Source organism: Schistocerca serialis, chromosome 2, assembly GCF_023864345.2.
Source record: "Schistocerca serialis cubense isolate TAMUIC-IGC-003099 chromosome 2, iqSchSeri2.2, whole genome shotgun sequence".
In the NCBI taxonomy this organism is placed as follows: Eukaryota; Metazoa; Arthropoda; class Insecta; order Orthoptera; family Acrididae; genus Schistocerca; species Schistocerca serialis.
The window spans coordinates 511,098,361-511,118,076 of NC_064639.1; the positions used below are offsets into that span (position 1 = coordinate 511,098,361).

Here is a 19,716-nt window from a genome sequence, read left to right on the forward strand (position 1 = left end):
ACAGTTGTGCTACAGATGGATTATTAAAGGCACGATACGTTAAAATGACTGCGACAGATATGCACTTAAATATAAATAAGAACTCGTCGTTCGCAAATACCAACATACTCTTTGCTGGAGCCGAAATTTGATTGGTTTATAGATCTCGAATTGATGTTTAATTCGAAGGGCATACGCTATGGAATGTTGTGCGCTTTCATCTGGTAGGCAGTTTAGTCACTTATTTCATACACACGCTATCTGCCACGTACACGCGTCGACGTTACTACTGAGTGGCGTTTCGCACGGAGAAGGAGTGACCGCAAAAGCGTGCTTTTTTTTACGTAAATTTCTTCGACGAGGATGTGATTCGAACCCACGCGTGCAGAGCACATTGGATTAGCAGTCCAACGCCTTAACCACTCGGCCACCTCGTCTGCTGGAAATACAGTTGTGTCTTTGGCGAGTGCTTGCGGAAAGAAGACATTTGTCGATTCGAAAACACATTCAAAACATGGTACTGGGCCGGTGTTAACGTCTAATGCCAAGCTGCAGTGCGGCCGACCAAGCTCCCACTGGCGAATCGTTTAATGACAGCATCCGTCCATGTGGATATGCGATCGGGTAAAATCATTGGCCCAATTATCTACTGCAGGAATAAGCATTGTATCGACATGCAGTGTCGTCTAATGCAAATGAGAAAGGTGCTGTGCATTCTTTTGCACGACTTACTGCAACGAAACGTACAGCTCGATACGCTACACTGATATTGCTTGCAAGGTTTTGACGTCCCCCCTAGCCCAAGATTGTCCTGCTGTTTGCGATGGAGCTTGGTGTTTGGGCGGCCACTAGCGACGGATGTGTGCAAACTCAAGTCTCTCCAGTAGGCCCTGCCAAATGGCTTCTGTAGATGGCGGCCTGACTTTAAAGAACAAACTGTCGGAAGGCGACAGTTGTCGCTACAGATGGATTATTAAAGGCACGATACGTTAAAATGACTGCGACAGATATGCACTTAAATATAAATAAGAACTCGTCGTTCGCAAATACCAACATACTCTTTGCTGGAGCCGAAATTTGATTGGTTTATAGATCTCGAATTGATGTTTAATTCGAAGGGCATACGCTATGGAATGTTGTGCGCTTTCATCTGGTAGGCAGTTTAGTCACTTATTTCATACACACGCTATCTGCCACGTACACGCGTCGACGTTACTACTGAGTGGCGTTTCGCACGGAGAAGGAGTGACCGCAAAAGCGTGCTTTTTTTTTACGTAAATTTCTTCGACGAGGATGTGATTCGAACCCACGCGTGCAGAGCACATTGGATTAGCAGTCCAACGCCTTAACCACTCGGCCACCTCGTCTGCTGGAAATACAGTTGTGTCTTTGGCGAGTGCTTGCGGAAAGAAGACATTTGTCGATTCGAAAACACATTCAAAACATGGTACTGGGCCGGTGTTAACGTCTAATGCCAAGCTGCAGTGCGGCCGACCAAGCTCCCACTGGCGAATCGTTTAATGACAGCATCCGTCCATGTGGATATGCGATCGGGTAAAATCATTGGCCCAATTATCTACTGCAGGAATAAGCATTGTATCGACATGCAGTGTCGTCTAATGCAAATGAGAAAGGTGCTGTGCATTCTTTTGCACGACTTACTGCAACGAAACGTACAGCTCGATACGCTACACTGATATTGCTTGCAAGGTTTTGACGTCCCCCCTAGCCCAAGATTGTCCTGCTGTTTGCGATGGAGCTTGGTGTTTGGGCGGCCACTAGCGACGGATGTGTGCAAACTCAAGTCTCTCCAGTAGGCCCTGCCAAATGGCTTCTGTAGATGGCGGCCTGACTTTAAAGAACAAACTGTCGGAAGGCGACAGTTGTGCTACAGATGGATTATTAAAGGCACGATACGTTAAAATGACTGCGACAGATATGCACTTAAATATAAATAAGAACTCGTCGTTCGCAAATACCAACATACTCTTTGCTGGAGCCGAAATTTGATTGGTTTATAGATCTCGAATTGATGTTTAATTCGAAGGGCATACGCTATGGAATGTTGTGCGCTTTCATCTGGTAGGCAGTTTAGTCACTTATTTCATACACACGCTATCTGCCACGTACACGCGTCGACGTTGCTACTGAGTGGCGTTTCGCACGGAGAAGGAGTGACCGCAAAAGCGTGCTTTTTTTTTACGTAAATTTCTTCGACGAGGATGTGATTCGAACCCACGCGTGCAGAGCACATTGGATTAGCAGTCCAACGCCTTAACCACTCGGCCACCTCGTCTGCTGGAAATACAGTTGTGTCTTTGGCGAGTGCTTGCGGAAAGAAGACATTTGTCGATTCGAAAACACATTCAAAACATGGTACTGGGCCGGTGTTAACGTCTAATGCCAAGCTGCAGTGCGGCCGACCAAGCTCCCACTGGCGAATCGTTTAATGACAGCATCCGTCCATGTGGATATGCGATCGGGTAAAATCATTGGCCCAATTATCTACTGCAGGAATAAGCATTGTATCGACATGCAGTGTCGTCTAATGCAAATGAGAAAGGTGCTGTGCATTCTTTTGCACGACTTACTGCAACGAAACGTACAGCTCGATACGCTACACTGATATTGCTTGCAAGGTTTTGACGTCCCCCCTAGCCCAAGATTGTCCTGCTGTTTGCGATGGAGCTTGGTGTTTGGGCGGCCACTAGCGACGGATGTGTGCAAACTCAAGTCTCTCCAGTAGGCCCTGCCAAATGGCTTCTGTAGATGGCGGCCTGACTTTAAAGAACAAACTGTCGGAAGGCGACAGTTGTGCTACAGATGGATTATTAAAGGCACGATACGTTAAAATGACTGCGACAGATATGCACTTAAATATAAATAAGAACTCGTCGTTCGCAAATACCAACATACTCTTTGCTGGAGCCGAAATTTGATTGGTTTATAGATCTCGAATTGATGTTTAATTCGAAGGGCATACGCTATGGAATGTTGTGCGCTTTCATCTGGTAGGCAGTTTAGTCACTTATTTCATACACACGCTATCTGCCACGTACACGCGTCGATGTTACTACTGAGTGGCGTTTCGCACGGAGAAGGAGTGACCGCAAAAGCGTGCTTTACGTAAATTTCTTCGACGAGAATGGGATTCGAACCCACGCGTGCAGAGCACATTGGATTAGCAGTCCAACGCCTTAACCACTCGGCCACCTCGTCTGCTGGAACTACAGTTGTGTCTTTGGCGAGTGCTTGCGGAAAGAAGACATTTGTCGATTCGAAAACACATTCAAAACATGGTACTGGGCCGGTGTTAACGTCTAATGCCAAGCTGCAGTGCGGCCGACCAAGCTCCCACTGGCGAATCGTTTAATGACAGCATCCGTCCATGTGGATATGCGATCGGGTAAAATCATTGGCCCAATTATCTACTGCAGGAATAAGCATTGTATCGACATGCAGTGTCGTCTAATGCAAATGAGAAAGGTGCTGTGCATTCTTTTGCACGACTTACTGCAACGAAACGTACAGCTCGATACGCTACACTGATATTGCTTGCAAGGTTTTGACGTCCCCCCTAGCCCAAGATTGTCCTGCTGTTTGCGATGGAGCTTGGTGTTTGGGCGGCCACTAGCGACGGATGTGTGCAAACTCAAGTCTCTCCAGTAGTCCCTGCCAAATGGCTTCTGTAGATGGCGGCCTGACTTTAAAGAACAAACTGTCGGAAGGCGACAGTTGTGCTACAGATGGATTATTAAAGGCACGATACGTTAAAATGACTGCGACAGATATGCACTTAAATATAAATAAGAACTCGTCGTTCGCAAATACCAACATACTCTTTGCTGGAGCCGAAATTTGATTGGTTTATAGATCTCGAATTGATGTTTAATTCGAAGGGCATACGCTATGGAATGTTGTGCGCTTTCATCTGGTAGGCAGTTTAGTCACTTATTTCATACACACGCTATCTGCCACGTACACGCGTCGATGTTACTACTGAGTGGCGTTTCGCACGGAGAAGGAGTGACCGCAAAAGCGTGCTTTACGTAAATTTCTTCGACGAGAATGGGATTCGAACCCACGCGTGCAGAGCACATTGGATTAGCAGTCCAATGCCTTAACCACTCGGCCACCTCGTCTGCTGGAACTACAGTTGTGTCTTTGGCGAGTGCTTGCGGAAAGAAGACATTTGTCGATTCGAAAACACATTCAAAACATGGTACTGGGCCGGTGTTAACGTCTAATGCCAAGCTGCAGTGCGGCCGACCAAGCTCCCACTGGCGAATCGTTTAATGACAGCATCCGTCCATGTGGATATGCGATCGGGTAAAATCATTGGCCCAATTATCTACTGCAGGAATAAGCATTGTATCGACATGCAGTGTCGTCTAATGCAAATGAGAAAGGTGCTGTGCATTCTTTTGCACGACTTACTGCAACGAAACGTACAGCTCGATACGCTACACTGATATTGCTTGCAAGGTTTTGACGTCCCCCCTAGCCCAAGATTGTCCTGCTGTTTGCGATGGAGCTTGGTGTTTGGGCGGCCACTAGCGACGGATGTCTGCAAACTCAAGTCTCTCCAGTAGGCCCTGCCAAATGGCTTCTGTAGATGGCGGCCTGACTTTAAAGAACAAACAGTCGGAAGGCGACAGTTGTGCTACAGATGGATTATTAAAGGCACGATACGTTAAAATGACTGCGACAGATATGCACTTAAATATAAATAAGAACTCGTCGTTCGCAAATACCAACATACTCTTTGCTGGAGCCGAAATTTGATTGGTTTATAGATCTCGAATTGATGTTTAATTCGAAGGGCATACGCTATGGAATGTTGTGCGCTTTCATCTGGTAGGCAGTTTAGTCACTTATTTCATACACACGCTATCTGCCACGTACACGCGTCGATGTTACTACTGAGTGGCGTTTCGCACGGAGAAGGAGTGACCGCAAAAGCGTGCTTTTTTTTACGTAAATTTCTTCGACGAGGATGGGATTCGAACCCACGCGTGCAGAGCACATTGGATTAGCAGTCCAACGCCTTAACCACTCGGCCACCTCGTCTGCTGGAACTACAGTTGTGTCTTTGGCGAGTGCTTGCGGAAAGAAGACATTTGTCGATTCGAAAACACATTCAAAACATGGTACTGGGCCGGTGTTAACGTCTAATGCCAAGCTGCAGTGCGGCCGACCAAGCTCCCACTGGCGAATCGTTTAATGACAGCATCCGTCCATATGTATATGCGATCGGGTAAAATCATTGGCCCAATTATCTACTGCAGGAATAAGCATTGTATCGACATGCAGTGTCGTCTAATGCAAATGAGAAAGGTGCTGTGCATTCTTTTGCACGACTTACTGCAACGAAACGTACAGCTCGATACGCTACACTGATATTGCTTGCAAGGTTTTGACGTCCCCCCTAGCCCAAGATTGTCCTGCTGTTTGCGATGGAGCTTGGTGTTTGGGCGGCCACTAGCGACGGATGTCTGCAAACTCAAGTCTCTCCAGTAGGCCCTGCCAAATGGCTTCTGTAGATGGCGGCCTGAATTTAAACAACAAACTGTCGGAAGGCGACAGTTGTGCTACAGATGGATTATTAAAGGCACGATACGTTAAAATGACTGCGACAGATATGCACTTAAATATAAATAAGAACTCGTCGTTCGCAAATACCAACATACTCTTTGCTGGAGCCGAAATTTGATTGGTTTATAGATCTCGAATTGATGTTTAATTCGAAGGGCATACGCTATGGAATGTTGTGCGCTTTCATCTGGTAGGCAGTTTTGTCTCTTATTTCATACACACGCTATCTGCCACGTACACGCGTCGATGTTACTACTGAGTGGCGTTTCGCACGGAGAAGGAGTGACCGCAAACGCGTGCTTTACGTAAAATTCTTCGACGAGGATGGGATTCGAACCCACGCGTGCAGAGCACATTGAATTAGCAGTCCAACGCCTTAACCACTCGGCCACCTCGTCTGCTGGAGCTACAGTTGTGTCTTTGGCGAGTGCTTGCGGAAAGAAGACATTTGTCGATTCGAAAACACATTCAAAACATGGTACTGGGCCGGTGTTAACGTCTAATGCCAAGCTGCAGTGCGGCCGACCAAGCTCCCACTGGCGAATCGTTTAATGACAGCATCCGTCCATGTGGATATGCGATCGGGTAAAATCATTGGCCCAATTATCTACTGCAGGAATAAGCATTGTATCGACATGCAGTGTCGTCTAATGCGAATGAGAAAGGTGCTGTGCATTCTTTTGCACGACTTACTGCAACGAAACGTACAGCTCGATACGCTACACTGATATTGCTTGCAAGGTTTTGACGTCCCCCCTAGCCCAAGATTGTCCTGCTGTTTGCGATGGAGCTTGGTGTTTGGGCGGCCACTAGCGACGGATGTCTGCAAACTCAAGTCTCTCCAGTAGGCCCTGCCAAATGGCTTCTGTAGATGGCGGCCTGACTTTAAAGAACAAACTGTCGGAAGGCGACAGTTGTGCTACAGATGGATTATTAAAGGCACGATACGTTAAAATGACTGCGACAGATATGCACTTAAATATAAATAAGAACTCGTCGTTCGCAAATACCAACATACTCTTTGCTGGAGCCGAAATTTGATTGGTTTATAGATCTCGAATTGATGTTTAATTCGAAGGGCATACGCTATGGAATGTTGTGCGCTTTCATCTGGTGGGCAGTTTAGTCACTTATTTCATACACACGCTATCTGCCACGTACACGCGTCGATGTTACTACTGAGTGGCGTTTCGCACGGAGAAGGAGTGACCGCAAAAGCGTGCTTTACGTAAATTTCTTCGACGAGGATGGGATTCGAACCCACGCGTGCAGAGCACATTGGATTAGCAGTCCAACGCCTTAACCACTCGGCCACCTCGTCTGCTGGAACTACAGTTGTGTCTTTGGCGAGTGCTTGCGGAAAGAAGACATTTGTCGATTCGAAAACACATTCAAAACATGGTACTGGGCCGGTGTTAACGTCTAATGCCAAGCTGCAGTGCGGCCGACCAAGCTCCCACTGGCGAATCGTTTAATGACAGCATCCGTCCATGTGGATATGCGATTGGGTAAAATCATTGGCCCAATTATCTACTGCAGGAATAAGCATTGTATCGACATGCAGTGTCGTCTAATGCAAATGAGAAAGGTGCTGTGCATTCTTTTGCACGACTTACTGCAACGAAACGTACAGCTCGATACGCTACACTGATATTGCTTGCAAGGTTTTGACGTCCCCCCTAGCCCAAGATTGTCCTGCTGTTTGCGATGGAGCTTGGTGTTTGGGCGGCCACTAGCGACGGATGTCTGCAAACTCAAGTCTCTCCAGTAGGCCCTGCCAAATGGCTTCTGTAGATGGCGGCCTGACTTTAAAGAACAAACTGTCGGAAGGCGACAGTTGTGCTACAGATGGATTATTAAAGGCACGATACGTTAAAATGACTGCGACAGATATGAACTTAAATATAAATAAGAACTCGTCGTTCGCAAATACCAACATACTCTTTGCTGGAGCCGAAATTTGATTGGTTTATAGATCTCGAATTGATGTTTAATTCGAAGGGCATACGCTATGGAATGTTGTGCGCTTTCATCTGGTAGGCAGTTTAGTCACTTATTTTATACACACGCTATCTGCCACGTACACGCGTCGATGTTACTACTGAGTGGCGTTTCGCACGGAGAAGGAGTGACCGCAAACGCGTGCTTTACGTAAATTTCTTCGACGAGGATGGGATTCGAACCCACGCGTGCAGAGCACATTGGATTAGCAGTCCAACGCCTTAACCACTCGGCCACCTCGTCTGCTGGAGCTACAGTTGTGTCTTTGGCGAGTGCTTGCGGAAAGAAGACATTTGTCGATTCGAAAACACATTCAAAACATGGTACTGGGCCGGTGTTAACGTCTAATGCCAAGCTGCAGTGCGGCCGACCAAGCTCCCACTGGCGAATCGTTTAATGACAGCATCCGTCCATGTGGATATGCGATCGGGTAAAATCATTGGCCCAATTATCTACTGCAGGAATAAGCATTGTATCGACATGCAGTGTCGTCTAATGCGAATGAGAAAGGTGCTGTGCATTCTTTTGCACGACTTACTGCAACGAAACGTACAGCTCGATACGCTACACTGATATTGCTTGCAAGGTTTTGACGTCCCCCCTAGCCCAAGATTGTCCTGCTGTTTGCGATGGAGCTTGGTGTTTGGGCGGCCACTAGCGACGGATGTCTGCAAACTCAAGTCTCTCCAGTAGGCCCTGCCAAATGGCTTCTGTAGATGGCGGCCTGACTTTAAAGAACAAACTGTCGGAAGGCGACAGTTGTGCTACAGATGGATTATTAAAGGCACGATACGTTAAAATGACTGCGACAGATATGAACTTAAATATAAATAAGAACTCGTCGTTCGCAAATACCAACATACTCTTTGCTGGAGCCGAAATTTGATTGGTTTATAGATCTCGAATTGATGTTTAATTCGAAGGGCATACGCTATGGAATGTTGTGCGCTTTCATCTGGTAGGCAGTTTAGTCACTTATTTCATACACACGCTATCTGCCACGTACACGCGTCGATGTTACTACTGAGTGGCGTTTCGCACGGAGAAGGAGTGACCGCAAACGCGTGCTTTACGTAAATTTCTTCGACGAGGATGGTATTCGAACCCACGCGTGCAGAGCACATTGGATTAGCAGTCCAACGCCTTAACCACTCGGCCACCTCGTCTGCTGGAGCTACAGTTGTGTCTTTGGCGAGTGCTTGCGGAAAGAAGACATTTGTCGATTCGAAAACACATTCAAAACATGGTACTGGGCCGGTGTTAACGTCTAATGCCAAGCTGCAGTGCGGCCGACCAAGCTCCCACTGGCGAATCGTTTAATGACAGCATCCGTCCATGTGGATATGCGATCGGGTAAAATCATTGGCCCAATTATCTACTGCAGGAATAAGCATTGTATCGACATGCAGTGTCGTCTAATGCGAATGAGAAAGGTGCTGTGCATTCTTTTGCACGACTTACTGCAACGAAACGTACAGCTCGATACGCTACACTGATATTGCTTGCAAGGTTTTGACGTCCCCCCTAGCCCAAGATTGTCCTGCTGTTTGCGATGGAGCTTGGTGTTTGGGCGGCCACTAGCGACGGATGTCTGCAAACTCAAGTCTCTCCAGTAGGCCCTGCCAAATGGCTTCTGTAGATGGCGGCCTGACTTTAAAGAACAAACTGTCGGAAGGCGACAGTTGTGCTACAGATGGATTATTAAAGGCACGATACGTTAAAATGACTGCGACAGATATGCACTTAAATATAAATAAGAACTCGTCGTTCGCAAATACCAACATACTCTTTGCTGGAGCCGAAATTTGATTGGTTTATAGATCTCGAATTGATGTTTAATTCGAAGGGCATACGCTATGGAATGTTGTGCGCTTTCATCTGGTGGGCAGTTTAGTCACTTATTTCATACACACGCTATCTGCCACGTACACGCGTCGATGTTACTACTGAGTGGCGTTTCGCACGGAGAAGGAGTGACCGCAAATGCGTGCTTTACGTAAATTTCTTCGACGAGGATGGGATTCGAACCCACGCGTGCAGAGCACATTGGATTAGCAGTCCAACGCCTTAACCACTCGGCCACCTCGTCCGCTGGAACTACAGTTGTGTCTTTGGCGAGTGCTTGCGGAAAGAAGACATTTGTCGATTCGAAAACACATTCAAAACATGGTACTGGGCCGGTGTTAACGTCTAATTCCAAGCTGCAGTGCGGCCGACCAAGCTCCCACTGGCGAATCGTTTAATGACAGCATCCGTCCATGTGGATATGCGATTGGGTAAAATCATTGGCCCAATTATCTACTGCAGGAATAAGCATTGTATCGACATGCAGTGTCGTCTAATGCAAATGAGAAAGGTGCTGTGCATTCTTTTGCACGACTTACTGCAACGAAACGTACAGCTCGATACGCTACACTGATATTGCTTGCAAGGTTTTGACGTCCCCCCTAGCCCAAGATTGTCCTGCTGTTTGCGATGGAGCTTGGTGTTTGGGCGGCCACTAGCGACGGATGTCTGCAAACTCAAGTCTCTCCAGTAGGCCCTGCCAAATGGCTTCTGTAGATGGCGGCCTGACTTTAAAGAACAAACTGTCGGAAGGCGACAGTTGTGCTACAGATGGATTATTAAAGGCACGATACGTTAAAATGACTGCGACAGATATGAACTTAAATATAAATAAGAACTCGTCGTTCGTAAATACCAACATACTCTTTGCTGGAGCCGAAATTTGATTGGTTTATAGATCTCGAATTGATGTTTAATTCGAAGGGCATACGCTATGGAATGTTGTGCGCTTTCATCTGGTAGGCAGTTTAGTCACTTATTTCATACACACGCTATCTGCCACGTACACGCGTCGATGTTACTACTGAGTGGCGTTTCGCACGGAGAAGGAGTGACCGCAAACGCGTGCTTTACGTAAATTTCTTCGACGAGGATGGGATTCGAACCCACGCGTGCAGAGCACATTGGATTAGCAGTCCAACGCCTTAACCACTCGGCCACCTCGTCTGCTGGAGCTACAGTTGTGTCTTTGGCGAGTGCTTGCGGAAAGAAGACATTTGTCGATTCGAAAACACATTCAAAACATGGTACTGGGCCGGTGTTAACGTCTAATGCCAAGCTGCAGTGCGGCCGACCAAGCTCCCACTGGCGAATCGTTTAATGACAGCATCCGTCCATGTGGATATGCGATCGGGTAAAATCATTGGCCCAATTATCTACTGCAGGAATAAGCATTGTATCGACATGCAGTGTCGTCTAATGCGAATGAGAAAGGTGCTGTGCATTCTTTTGCACGACTTACTGCAACGAAACGTACAGCTCGATACGCTACACTGATATTGCTTGCAAGGTTTTGACGTCCCCCCTAGCCCAAGATTGTCCTGCTGTTTGCGATGGAGCTTGGTGTTTGGGCGGCCACTAGCGACGGATGTCTGCAAACTCAAGTCTCTCCAGTAGGCCCTGCCAAATGGCTTCTGTAGATGGCGGCCTGACTTTAAAGAACAAACTGTCGGAAGGCGACAGTTGTGCTACAGATGGATTATTAAAGGCACGATACGTTAAAATGACTGCGACAGATATGCACTTAAATATAAATAAGAACTCGTCGTTCGCAAATACCAACATACTCTTTGCTGGAGCCGAAATTTGATTGGTTTATAGATCTCGAATTGATGTTTAATTCGAAGGGCATACGCTATGGAATGTTGTGCGCTTTCATCTGGTGGGCAGTTTAGTCACTTATTTCATACACACGCTATCTGCCACGTACACGCGTCGATGTTACTACTGAGTGGCGTTTCGCACGGAGAAGGAGTGACCGCAAGAGCGTGCTTTACGTAAATTTCTTCGACGAGGATGGGATTCGAACCCACGCGTGCAGAGCACATTGGATTAGCAGTCCAACGCCTTAACCACTCGGCCACCTCGTCTGCTGGAACTACAGTTGTGTCTTTGGCGAGTGCTTGCGGAAAGAAGACATTTGTCGATTCGAAAACACATTCAAAACATGGTACTGGGCCGGTGTTAACGTCTAATTCCAAGCTGCAGTGCGGCCGACCAAGCTCCCACTGGCGAATCGTTTAATGACAGCATCCGTCCATGTGGATATGCGATTGGGTAAAATCATTGGCCCAATTATCTACTGCAGGAATAAGCATTGTATCGACATGCAGTGTCGTCTAATGCAAATGAGAAAGGTGCTGTGCATTCTTTTGCACGACTTACTGCAACGAAACGTACAGCTCGATACGCTACACTGATATTGCTTGCAAGGTTTTGACGTCCCCCCTAGCCCAAGATTGTCCTGCTGTTTGCGATGGAGCTTGGTGTTTGGGCGGCCACTAGCGACGGATGTCTGCAAACTCAAGTCTCTCCAGTAGGCCCTGCCAAATGGCTTCTGTAGATGGCGGCCTGACTTTAAAGAACAAACTGTCGGAAGGCGACAGTTGTGCTACAGATGGATTATTAAAGGCACGATACGTTAAAATGACTGCGACAGATATGAACTTAAATATAAATAAGAACTCGTCGTTCGTAAATACCAACATACTCTTTGCTGGAGCCGAAATTTGATTGGTTTATAGATCTCGAATTGATGTTTAATTCGAAGGGCATACGCTATGGAATGTTGTGCGCTTTCATCTGGTAGGCAGTTTAGTCACTTATTTCATACACACGCTATCTGCCACGTACACGCGTCGATGTTACTACTGAGTGGCGTTTCGCACGGAGAAGGAGTGACCGCAAACGCGTGCTTTACGTAAATTTCTTCGACGAGGATGGGATTCGAACCCACGCGTGCAGAGCACATTGGATTAGCAGTCCAACGCCTTAACCACTCGGCCACCTCGTCTGCTGGAGCTACAGTTGTGTCTTTGGCGAGTGCTTGCGGAAAGAAGACATTTGTCGATTCGAAAACACATTCAAAACATGGTACTGGGCCGGTGTTAACGTCTAATGCCAAGCTGCAGTGCGGCCGACCAAGCTCCCACTGGCGAATCGTTTAATGACAGCATCCGTCCATGTGGATATGCGATCGGGTAAAATCATTGGCCCAATTATCTACTGCAGGAATAAGCATTGTATCGACATGCAGTGTCGTCTAATGCGAATGAGAAAGGTGCTGTGCATTCTTTTGCACGACTTACTGCAACGAAACGTACAGCTCGATACGCTACACTGATATTGCTTGCAAGGTTTTGACGTCCCCCCTAGCCCAAGATTGTCCTGCTGTTTGCGATGGAGCTTGGTGTTTGGGCGGCCACTAGCGACGGATGTCTGCAAACTCAAGTCTCTCCAGTAGGCCCTGCCAAATGGCTTCTGTAGATGGCGGCCTGACTTTAAAGAACAAACTGTCGGAAGGCGACAGTTGTGCTACAGATGGATTATTAAAGGCACGATACGTTAAAATGACTGCGACAGATATGCACTTAAATATAAATAAGAACTCGTCGTTCGCAAATACCAACATACTCTTTGCTGGAGCCGAAATTTGATTGGTTTATAGATCTCGAATTGATGTTTAATTCGAAGGGCATACGCTATGGAATGTTGTGCGCTTTCATCTGGTGGGCAGTTTAGTCACTTATTTCATACACACGCTATCTGCCACGTACACGCGTCGATGTTACTACTGAGTGGCGTTTCGCACGGAGAAGGAGTGACCGCAAGAGCGTGCTTTACGTAAATTTCTTCGACGAGGATGGGATTCGAACCCACGCGTGCAGAGCACATTGGATTAGCAGTCCAACGCCTTAACCACTCGGCCACCTCGTCTGCTGGAACTACAGTTGTGTCTTTGGCGAGTGCTTGCGGAAAGAAGACATTTGTCGATTCGAAAACACATTCAAAACATGGTACTGGGCCGGTGTTAACGTCTAATTCCAAGCTGCAGTGCGGCCGACCAAACTCCCACTGGCGAATCGTTTAATGACAGCATCCGTCCATGTGGATATGCGATTGGGTAAAATCATTGGCCCAATTATCTACTGCAGGAATAAGCATTGTATCGACATGCAGTGTCGTCTAATGCAAATGAGAAAGGTGCTGTGCATTCTTTTGCACGACTTACTGCAACGAAACGTACAGCTCGATACGCTACACTGATATTGCTTGCAAGGTTTTGACGTCCCCCCTAGCCCAAGATTGTCCTGCTGTTTGCGATGGAGCTTGGTGTTTGGGCGGCCACTAGCGACGGATGTCTGCAAACTCAAGTCTCTCCAGTAGGCCCTGCCAAATGGCTTCTGTAGATGGCGGCCTGACTTTAAAGAACAAACTGTCGGAAGGCGACAGTTGTGCTACAGATGGATTATTAAAGGCACGATACGTTAAAATGACTGCGACAGATATGAACTTAAATGTAAATAAGAACTCGTCGTTCGCAAATACCAACATACTCTTTGCTGGAGCCGAAATTTGATTGGTTTATAGATCTCGAATTGATGTTTAATTCGAAGGGCATACGCTATGGAATGTTGTGCGCTTTCATCTGGTAGGCAGTTTAGTCACTTATTTCATACACACGCTATCTGCCACGTACACGCGTCGATGTTACTACTGAGTGGCGTTTCGCACGGAGAAGGAGTGACCGCAAACGCGTGCTTTACGTAAATTTCTTCGACGAGGATGGTATTCGAACCCACGCGTGCAGAGCACATTGGATTAGCAGTCCAACGCCTTAACCACTCGGCCACCTCGTCTGCTGGAGCTACAGTTGTGTCTTTGGCGAGTGCTTGCGGAAAGAAGACATTTGTCGATTCGAAAACACATTCAAAACATGGTACTGGGCCGGTGTTAACGTCTAATGCCAAGCTGCAGTGCGGCCGACCAAGCTCCCACTGGCGAATCGTTTAATGACAGCATCCGTCCATGTGGATATGCGATCGGGTAAAATCATTGGCCCAATTATCTACTGCAGGAATAAGCATTGTATCGACATGCAGTGTCGTCTAATGCGAATGAGAAAGGTGCTGTGCATTCTTTTGCACGACTTACTGCAACGAAACGTACAGCTCGATACGCTACACTGATATTGCTTGCAAGGTTTTGACGTCCCCCCTAGCCCAAGATTGTCCTGCTGTTTGCGATGGAGCTTGGTGTTTGGGCGGCCACTAGCGACGGATGTCTGCAAACTCAAGTCTCTCCAGTAGGCCCTGCCAAATGGCTTCTGTAGATGGCGGCCTGACTTTAAAGAACAAACTGTCGGAAGGCGACAGTTGTGCTACAGATGGATTATTAAAGGCACGATACGTTAAAATGACTGCGACAGATATGCACTTAAATATAAATAAGAACTCGTCGTTCGCAAATACCAACATACTCTTTGCTGGAGCCGAAATTTGATTGGTTTATAGATCTCGAATTGATGTTTAATTCGAAGGGCATACGCTATGGAATGTTGTGCGCTTTCATCTGGTGGGCAGTTTAGTCACTTATTTCATACACACGCTATCTGCCACGTACACACGTCGATGTTACTACTGAGTGGCGTTTCGCACGGAGAAGGAGTGACCGCAAAAGCGTGCTTTACGTAAATTTCTTCGACGAGGATGGGATTCGAACCCACGCGTGCAGAGCACATTGGATTAGCAGTCCAACGCCTTAACCACTCGGCCACCTCGTCTGCTGGAACTACAGTTGTGTCTTTGGCGAGTGCTTGCGGAAAGAAGACATTTGTCGATTCGAAAACACATTCAAAACATGGTACTGGGCCGGTGTTAACGTCTAATGCCAAGCTGCAGTGCGGCCGACCAAGCTCCCACTGGCGAATCGTTTAATGACAGCATCCGTCCATGTGGATATGCGATTGGGTAAAATCATTGGCCCAATTATCTACTGCAGGAATAAGCATTGTATCGACATGCAGTGTCGTCTAATGCAAATGAGAAAGGTGCTGTGCATTCTTTTGCACGACTTACTGCCACGAAACGTACAGCTCGATACGCTACACTGATATTGCTTGCAAGGTTTTGACGTCCCCCCTAGCCCAAGATTGTCCTGCTGTTTGCGATGGAGCTTGGTGTTTGGGCGGCCACTAGCGACGGATGTCTGCAAACTCAAGTCTCTCCAGTAGGCCCTGCCAAATGGCTTCTGTAGATGGCGGCCTGACTTTAAAGAACAAACTGTCGGAAGGCGACAGTTGTGCTACAGATGGATTATTAAAGGCACGATACGTTAAAATGACTGCGACAGATATGAACTTAAATATAAATAAGAACTCGTCGTTCGCAAATACCAACATACTCTTTGCTGGAGCCGAAATTTGATTGGTTTATAGATCTCGAATTGATGTTTAATTCGAAGGGCATACGCTATGGAATGTTGTGCGCTTTCATCTGGTAGGCAGTTTAGTCACTTATTTCATACACACGCTATCTGCCACGTACACGCGTCGATGTTACTACTGAGTGGCGTTTCGCACGGAGAAGGAGTGACCGCAAAAGCGTGCTTTACGTAAATTTCTTCGACGAGGATGGGATTCGAAGCCACGCGTGCAGAGCACATTGGATTAGCAGTCCAACGCCTTAACCACTCGGCCACCTCGTCTGCTGGAACTACAGTTGTGTCTTTGGCGAGTGCTTGCGGAAAGAAGACATTTGTCGATTCGAAAACACATTCAAAACATGGTACTGGGCCGGTGTTAACGTATAATGCCAAGCTGCAGTGCGGCCGACCAAGCTCCCACTGGCGAATCGTTTAATGACAGCATCCGTCCATGTGGATATGCGATTGGGTAAAATCATTGGCCCAATTATCTACTGCAGGAATAAGCATTGTATCGACATGCAGTGTCGTCTAATGCAAATGAGAAAGGTGCTGTGCATTCTTTTGCACGACTTACTGCAACGAAACGTACAGCTCGATACGCTACACTGATATTGCTTGCAAGGTTTTGACGTCCCCCCTAGCCCAAGATTGTCCTGCTGTTTGCGATGGAGCTTGGTGTTTGGGCGGCCACTAGCGACGGATGTCTGCAAACCCAAGTCTCTCCAGTAGGCCCTGCCAAATGGCTTCTGTAGATGGCGGCCTGACTTTAAAGAACAAACTGTCGGAAGGCGACAGTTGTGCTACAGATGGATTATTAAAGTAACGATACGTTAAAATGACTGCGACAGATATGAACTTAAATATAAATAAGAACTCGTCGTTCGCAAATACCAACATACTCTTTGCTGGAGCCGAAATTTGATTGGTTTATAGATCTCGAATTGATGTTTAATTCGAAGGGCATACGCTATGGAATGTTGTGCGCTTTCATCTGGTAGGCAGTTTAGTCACTTATTTCATACACACGCTATCTGCCACGTACACGCGTCGATGTTACTACTGAGTGGCGTTTCGCACGGAGAAGGAGTGACCGCAAAAGCGTGCTTTACGTAAATTTCTTCGGCGAGGATGGGATTCGAACCCACGCGTGCAGAGCACATTGGATTAGCAGTCCAACGCCTTAACCACTCGGCCACCTCGTCTGCTGCAGCTACAGTTGTGTCTTTGGCGAGTGCTTGCGGAAAGAAGACATTTGTCGATTTGAAAACACATTCAAAACATGGTACTGGGCCGGTGTTAACGTCTAATGCCAAGCTGCAGTGCGGCCGACCAAGCTCCCACTGGCGAATCGTTTAATGACAGCATCCGTCCATGTGGATATGCGATCGGGTAAAATCATTGGCCCAATTATCTACTGCAGGAATAAGCATTGTATCGACATGCAGTGTCGTCTAATGCAAATGAGAAAGGTGCTGTGCATTCTTTTGCACGACTTACTGCAACGAAACGTACAGCTCGATACGCTACACTGATATTGCTTGCAAGGTTTTGACGTCCCCCCTAGCCCAAGATTGTCCTGCTGTTTGCGATGGAGCTTGGTGTTTGGGCGGCCACTAGCGACGGATGTCTGCAAACTCAAGTCTCTCCAGTAGGCCCTGATAAATGGCTTCTGTAGAAGGCGGCCTGACTTTAAAGAACAAACTGTCGGAAGGCGACAGTTGTGCTACAGATGGATTATTAAAGGCACGATACGTTAAAATGACTGCGACAGATATGCACTTAAATATAAATAAGAACTCGTCGTTCGCAAATACCAACATACTCTTTGCTGGAGCCGAAATTTGATTGGTTTATAGATCTCGAATTGATGTTTAATTCGAAGGGCATACGCTATGGAATGTTGTGCGCTTTCATCTGGTAGGCAGTTTAGTCACTTATTTCATACACACGCTATCTGCCACGTACACGCGTCGATGTTACTACTGAGTGGCGTTTCGCACGGAGAAGGAGTGACCGCAAACGCGTGCTTTACGTAAATTTCTTCGACGAGGATGGGATTCGAACCCACGCGTGCAGAGCACATTGGATTAGCAGTCCAACGCCTTAACCACTCGGCCACCTCGTTTCGCACGGAGAAGGAGTGACCGCAAAAGCGTGCTTTACGTAAATTTCTTCGACGAGGATGGGATTCGAACCCACGCGTGCAGAGCACATTGGATTAGCAGTCCAACGCCTTAACCACTCGGCCACCTCGTCTGCTGGAACTACAGTTGTGTCTTTGGCGAGTGCTTGCGGAAAGAAGACATTTGTCGATTCGAAAACACATTCAAAACATGGTACTGGGCCGGTGTTAACGTCTAATGCCAAGCTGCAGTGCGGCCGACCAAGCTCCCACTGGCGAATCGTTTAATGACAGCATCCGTCCATGTGGATATGCGATTGGGTAAAATCATTGGCCCAATTATCTACTGCAGGAATAAGCATTGTATCGACATGCAGTGTCGTCTAATGCAAATGAGAAAGGTGCTGTGCATTCTTTTGCACGACTTACTGCAACGAAACGTACAGCTCGATACGCTACACTGATATTGCTTGCAAGGTTTTGACGTCCCCCCTAGCCCAAGATTGTCCTGCTGTTTGCGATGGAGCTTGGTGTTTGGGCGGCCACTAGCGACGGATGTCTGCAAACTCAAGTCTCTCCAGTAGGCCCTGCCAAATGGCTTCTGTAGATGGCGGCCTGACTTTAAAGAACAAACTGTCGGAAGGCGACAGTTGTGCTACAGATGGATTATTAAAGGCACGATACGTTAAAATGACTGCGACAGATATGCACTTAAATATAAATAAGAACTCGTCGTTCGCAAATACCAACATACTCTTTGCTGGAGCCGAAATTTGATTGGTTTATAGATCTCGAATTGATGTTTAATTCGAAGGGCATACGCTATGGAATGTTGTGCGCTTTCATCTGGTGGGCAGTTTAGTCACTTATTTCATACACACGCTATCTGCCACGTACACGCGTCGATGTTACTACTGAGTGGCGTTTCGCACGGAGAAGGAGTGACCGCAAAAGCGTGCTTTACGTAAATTTCTTCGACGAGGATGGAATTCGAACCCACGCGTGCAGAGAACATTGGATTAGCAGTCCAACGCCTTAACCACTCGGCCACCTCGTCTGCTGGAACTACAGTTGTGTCTTTGGCGAGTGCTTGCGGAAAGAAGACATTTGTCGATTCGAAAACACATTCAAAACATGGTACTGGGCCGGTGTTAACGTCTAATGCCAAGCTGCAGTGCGGCCGACCAAGCTCCCACTGGCGAATCGTTTAATGACAGCATCCGTCCATGTGGATATGCGATTGGGTAAAATCATTGGCCCAATTATCTACTGCAGGAATAAGCATTGTATCGACATGCAGTGTCGTCTAATGCAAATGAGAAAGGTGCTGTGCATTCTTTTGCACGACTTACTGCAACGAAACGTACAGCTCGATACGCTACACTGATATTGCTTGCAAGGTTTTGACGTCCCCCCTAGCCCAAGATTGTCCTGCTGTTTGCGATGGAGCTTGGTGTTTGGGCGGCCACTAGCGACGGATGTCTGCAAACTCAAGTCTCTCCAGTAGGCCCTGCCAAATGGCTTCTGTAGATGGCGGCCTGACTTTAAAGAACAAACTGTCGGAAGGCGACAGTTGTGCTACAGATGGATTATTAAAGGCACGATACGTTAAAATGACTGCGACAGATATGAACTTAAATATAAATAAGAACTCGTCGTTCGCAAATACCAACATACTCTTTGCTGGAGCCGAAATTTGATTGGTTTATAGATCTCGAATTGATGTTTAATTCGAAGGGCATACGCTA

At 47.1% G+C, this 19,716-nt stretch overlaps 22 non-coding genes across 22 annotated transcripts; all 22 read right to left on the reverse strand.

Annotated features, from left to right (window-relative positions):
* Nucleotides 1-334: 334 nt before the first annotated feature.
* On the reverse strand, nucleotides 335-416 carry Trnas-gcu (transfer RNA serine (anticodon GCU)). The gene has a single exon. It is a non-coding gene; the product is annotated as a tRNA-Ser (tRNA).
* Nucleotides 417-1,264: 848 nt separating this feature from the next.
* Trnas-gcu (transfer RNA serine (anticodon GCU)) lies at nucleotides 1,265-1,346 on the reverse strand. The gene has a single exon. It is a non-coding gene; the product is annotated as a tRNA-Ser (tRNA).
* Nucleotides 1,347-2,193: 847 nt separating this feature from the next.
* Nucleotides 2,194-2,275, reverse strand: Trnas-gcu (transfer RNA serine (anticodon GCU)). Its single transcript has one exon. It is a non-coding gene; the product is annotated as a tRNA-Ser (tRNA).
* An 841-nt stretch (nucleotides 2,276-3,116) lies between these two features.
* On the reverse strand, nucleotides 3,117-3,198 carry Trnas-gcu (transfer RNA serine (anticodon GCU)). The gene has a single exon. It is a non-coding gene; the product is annotated as a tRNA-Ser (tRNA).
* Nucleotides 3,199-4,039: 841 nt separating this feature from the next.
* Nucleotides 4,040-4,121, reverse strand: Trnas-gcu (transfer RNA serine (anticodon GCU)). The gene has a single exon. It is a non-coding gene; the product is annotated as a tRNA-Ser (tRNA).
* Nucleotides 4,122-4,967: 846 nt separating this feature from the next.
* Nucleotides 4,968-5,049, reverse strand: Trnas-gcu (transfer RNA serine (anticodon GCU)). The gene has a single exon. It is a non-coding gene; the product is annotated as a tRNA-Ser (tRNA).
* An 841-nt stretch (nucleotides 5,050-5,890) lies between these two features.
* Nucleotides 5,891-5,972, reverse strand: Trnas-gcu (transfer RNA serine (anticodon GCU)). The gene has a single exon. It is a non-coding gene; the product is annotated as a tRNA-Ser (tRNA).
* Nucleotides 5,973-6,813: 841 nt separating this feature from the next.
* Nucleotides 6,814-6,895, reverse strand: Trnas-gcu (transfer RNA serine (anticodon GCU)). Its single transcript has one exon. It is a non-coding gene; the product is annotated as a tRNA-Ser (tRNA).
* Nucleotides 6,896-7,736: 841 nt separating this feature from the next.
* Nucleotides 7,737-7,818, reverse strand: Trnas-gcu (transfer RNA serine (anticodon GCU)). Its single transcript has one exon. It is a non-coding gene; the product is annotated as a tRNA-Ser (tRNA).
* Nucleotides 7,819-8,659: 841 nt separating this feature from the next.
* On the reverse strand, nucleotides 8,660-8,741 carry Trnas-gcu (transfer RNA serine (anticodon GCU)). Its single transcript has one exon. It is a non-coding gene; the product is annotated as a tRNA-Ser (tRNA).
* Nucleotides 8,742-9,582: 841 nt separating this feature from the next.
* Nucleotides 9,583-9,664, reverse strand: Trnas-gcu (transfer RNA serine (anticodon GCU)). The gene has a single exon. It is a non-coding gene; the product is annotated as a tRNA-Ser (tRNA).
* An 841-nt stretch (nucleotides 9,665-10,505) lies between these two features.
* Nucleotides 10,506-10,587, reverse strand: Trnas-gcu (transfer RNA serine (anticodon GCU)). Its single transcript has one exon. It is a non-coding gene; the product is annotated as a tRNA-Ser (tRNA).
* Nucleotides 10,588-11,428: 841 nt separating this feature from the next.
* Nucleotides 11,429-11,510, reverse strand: Trnas-gcu (transfer RNA serine (anticodon GCU)). The gene has a single exon. It is a non-coding gene; the product is annotated as a tRNA-Ser (tRNA).
* An 841-nt stretch (nucleotides 11,511-12,351) lies between these two features.
* Trnas-gcu (transfer RNA serine (anticodon GCU)) lies at nucleotides 12,352-12,433 on the reverse strand. Its single transcript has one exon. It is a non-coding gene; the product is annotated as a tRNA-Ser (tRNA).
* An 841-nt stretch (nucleotides 12,434-13,274) lies between these two features.
* Trnas-gcu (transfer RNA serine (anticodon GCU)) lies at nucleotides 13,275-13,356 on the reverse strand. The gene has a single exon. It is a non-coding gene; the product is annotated as a tRNA-Ser (tRNA).
* An 841-nt stretch (nucleotides 13,357-14,197) lies between these two features.
* On the reverse strand, nucleotides 14,198-14,279 carry Trnas-gcu (transfer RNA serine (anticodon GCU)). The gene has a single exon. It is a non-coding gene; the product is annotated as a tRNA-Ser (tRNA).
* An 841-nt stretch (nucleotides 14,280-15,120) lies between these two features.
* On the reverse strand, nucleotides 15,121-15,202 carry Trnas-gcu (transfer RNA serine (anticodon GCU)). Its single transcript has one exon. It is a non-coding gene; the product is annotated as a tRNA-Ser (tRNA).
* An 841-nt stretch (nucleotides 15,203-16,043) lies between these two features.
* Nucleotides 16,044-16,125, reverse strand: Trnas-gcu (transfer RNA serine (anticodon GCU)). The gene has a single exon. It is a non-coding gene; the product is annotated as a tRNA-Ser (tRNA).
* An 841-nt stretch (nucleotides 16,126-16,966) lies between these two features.
* Nucleotides 16,967-17,048, reverse strand: Trnas-gcu (transfer RNA serine (anticodon GCU)). Its single transcript has one exon. It is a non-coding gene; the product is annotated as a tRNA-Ser (tRNA).
* An 841-nt stretch (nucleotides 17,049-17,889) lies between these two features.
* Trnas-gcu (transfer RNA serine (anticodon GCU)) lies at nucleotides 17,890-17,971 on the reverse strand. The gene has a single exon. It is a non-coding gene; the product is annotated as a tRNA-Ser (tRNA).
* A 49-nt stretch (nucleotides 17,972-18,020) lies between these two features.
* Trnas-gcu (transfer RNA serine (anticodon GCU)) lies at nucleotides 18,021-18,102 on the reverse strand. Its single transcript has one exon. It is a non-coding gene; the product is annotated as a tRNA-Ser (tRNA).
* Nucleotides 18,103-18,943: 841 nt separating this feature from the next.
* Nucleotides 18,944-19,025, reverse strand: Trnas-gcu (transfer RNA serine (anticodon GCU)). The gene has a single exon. It is a non-coding gene; the product is annotated as a tRNA-Ser (tRNA).
* Between the last annotated feature and the right edge of the window lie 691 nt (nucleotides 19,026-19,716).